The sequence below is a fragment of the Pinus tabuliformis genome, chromosome 3_1 (assembly GCF_031772625.1).
Source record: "Pinus tabuliformis cultivar Carrire ecotype Pingquan chromosome 3_1, CPIR1, whole genome shotgun sequence".
In the NCBI taxonomy this organism is placed as follows: domain Eukaryota; kingdom Viridiplantae; phylum Streptophyta; class Pinopsida; order Pinales; family Pinaceae; genus Pinus; species Pinus tabuliformis.
The window spans coordinates 375,688,553-375,691,751 of NC_142301.1; the positions used below are offsets into that span (position 1 = coordinate 375,688,553).

General features: G+C 38.7%; 1 pseudogene; it reads right to left on the bottom strand.

Annotated features, from left to right (window-relative positions):
• Window positions 1–231: 231 nt before the first annotated feature.
• On the bottom strand, window positions 232–1,062 carry LOC149187291 (dirigent protein 23 pseudogene; annotated as a pseudogene).
• Window positions 1,063–3,199: the final 2,137 nt, after the last annotated feature.

Here is a 3,199-nt window from a genome sequence, read left to right on the forward strand (position 1 = left end):
ATTTAATTTTATCCTATTTGAATTTGGAATTGTTCTCAATAAAACAAATTAAGGCCTTAAACACCGGAAGGAGCGTGCCCAGAAACTCGGATTATTACAAATGTCTTCAAAACATGACACCATCGGCAAAAGAGGCCTGTTCATAAGTAGCCTACCCTTTGGTCAAAATATTTCACCATATCATTCATTTAAAGTTCAAGATGAAGCAAACCATAAGAAATATTTTTTCCCCTAATGAAAAAAAACTGATTTATATTATGTATCAGTATATTTTTTTCCGGGATGTAGGTCAAAAATTTACATAAACAGAGAATGTTGCCAAAAATTGAAACTTGCCTATATGTTCCAAATATGAATTGATGATTACATCTAAACATAAAACAGAGCTAGTTGTATGGCTAACAAAAGAACTGCATAAACCCTAAAGAAATATACCATCACAGAGACATACGGAAAGGCAGGGCTAGTAATGAAGGACAGTGACATTGTATTTAACCACTGCACTGGTACCATCAATAGAATGAGTGTGGGCAAGTGCGTAGCCTCGAGCGAACCGAAACAATCCGCTGCCTCCCACGATGGGCATTTCTCTCACCTCTTCCAGCGCTGCATTCTTCCCGATCATGGCGAGGGTGCTGCCGTTGTACTTGCCGCTCTCAAACACAAAGGTGGTGGCCATCAGCAAATGAAAATCCTCTTGGCCGGAGGAAACGTAGATACCCTGCGCTCTCCCCACCAGTTTGGAGGTCGCCTCTGGCCCTTCCGTAAGGCAGTCGTCCATCACCACGACCGCGCCGAAGCCAGTGGGCGAATATTTGGTGGTAGGAGCGGAGGCCACCTGCACGGCCGTCGCATTTTTCCCCGTCACTACATCGTGGAAATAGAAGTGCAGGTGGCTTATCTTCTCCCGCCCTAATTTCGTCTTTACCTCTGCTTCCGCTCTGTGCAGGCAAACCAACACCAGTACAGCGGACACTGCAATAGTTGTTTCCAGAAAACCCTTTATCGCCATCTCTCAAACAACAAATACCTCAATACAGAACACCAGAAATGAAATGTGTGGTGATGAAAGTAGAGATATACTTTTATAGTGTGAATGCCCCGCCCGTGAAGGGCACGCTTGCTTTGTCACGCATTGTTGAATGTTTGATTATTATTATTTTGGTCTTGCTCGGGCCCTCCTGTTGGCAGACCTTTAACATTTTCCATTTTTTTCTTGTGGGTATCATAATTACTCTGTTTTTTTAATGCCACCTACCTCTTCCCTGGGAATGTGTAGTTTCCGCTCTGTAACCTGAACTGTTCCGGTCTCCTGCCAGCCGGCCTGACAGTGACATGACAAATGGATTCCCACGGCCATAGATGCCCTGGCAATTTTTCCGTGTCAAAGGTGCCATACACTGTACATAATAACAAACAAATGTAACGGGTCATCTTAGTTCCATGGTATTTTCTTTGGCGTCGTGGAGCTTTCTACATCATCAGACCTTCCTACATCATTGACTGAAGCGTTGCATTTTATTGTAATAGATGTTACGTATACCTACTTACACTAATGGCGAGGATGGTTTTACACAGAGATTCCGATCCGATGGAACAACTCATGTGCGTCGTCGCACAGTGCTGTTGCCTTTTTTGTTTTCAAGGACCTACAATATCCATCGAAGATGTCAAAATACAATATTGAAAAAGAAATACAATTTCTAGGCAATTGTGTCATTCACTCCATGATGATTTGATAGTCTTTCGTAAAGTCAAAGTTTTTCTCAATGAAAGTTTTTGCAAATATGTCAATAATTTATTCCGAAGTGGGAATTGTGTTACACGTTGATGACCCTTAATATGTCAATAAACTATTCCGAAGTGGGAATTGTGTTACACGTTGATGACCCTATCATGTATCAATCTTTTAATGTAGTGTATGTGGATTTCTACGTATTTTGTTCATTGTCATATATGTTTGCGAAATTTTAGTGTGTTTTGATTGTCACTCCATATGACAAGCATGTGGATCTTCACTTGTTTTGTTTGTTGTGTTATATTTTTGTAAAATTTTAATGTGTTTTTATGCTTATCCTATAGGATAATTGAGTGGTAAAGTTGGATATCAAGTTTAATGAGGAAGTCTCATAATTTAATGGTGAATGATAATGTTTTTATATTCGACTTTTATCATTGAAAAAGTAGTCACAGATTGCTTTTGTTTGGACTAACAAATGGGGTTGAAGTCCAAATTAAGAACATATCCTGAAGTGGACTTGTAATTAGTGGTATCACCAACCTAACTTGAATCAATGTTGCCAGTGATATCCAAAGTACATCCTCTTGCATAATCAGTGTTGCCAATGATATTCAAAGTACATCCTCTTGCATAATGAATCCCATAGTTGATGGTTCCTTGGACATATATAAGTATGTGCTAAATAGTTTTCCGTTGTTACTCACATGGCTCTTGCATGTATCTGGAAAATACACTTATTGCATATGAGAGAGATATGCACGAGAGTGAGTGAGACAAAGACTCCCCACAAGTTTTCTATGCATGGAACAATCAACCAACGATGTATTAATAAGGTGTAGCTACTTGCTTGTAGTTGATTATATGAAAGCAAACTAAGAGATCTATCACATACTTGGACTGAGCAATTTTGATCCTTGAATTATTCTGGTTGATTTCTAGTCCAAGGAAGAAGTGTAACAAACTGTAACTGTTATGAAAAACTTGTAATGCAAATCAAGTTTGATTGCAACAATGGTTGAGGTTGAACTATCTATAATTAGTAGATCATTGATAGAGAGCACTATGATCAACAAAGAATCATATGTTCTCAACATATAAACATTTGGATCAAATTTCTATCGAACCAAATTGTGACAAATTAAAAAAGAATTAATTTTAGCGTATATTTCTCTAGGTGTTTGCTTGAGGCCATAGAGAGACTTTTTCAGTCGGCAAACTAAAGATGATTTTTTTACACACCCTTGCATCTACTCCATGAATATTTTCTCTTTGAGATCATTGTGAAGAAATAGATTCTTCACATCCATGTGGTGCACCTCCCACCTTCTTGTTGCTGCAATGGCAAGAATAACCGAGTCAAGTCCATTTTGACCATTACAGCAAAAGTTTTATCCTAATCAATTCCAAGAACTTGTTTAAAGTCTTTGGGCACCAATCACGTTTTGTATATGCTCACAA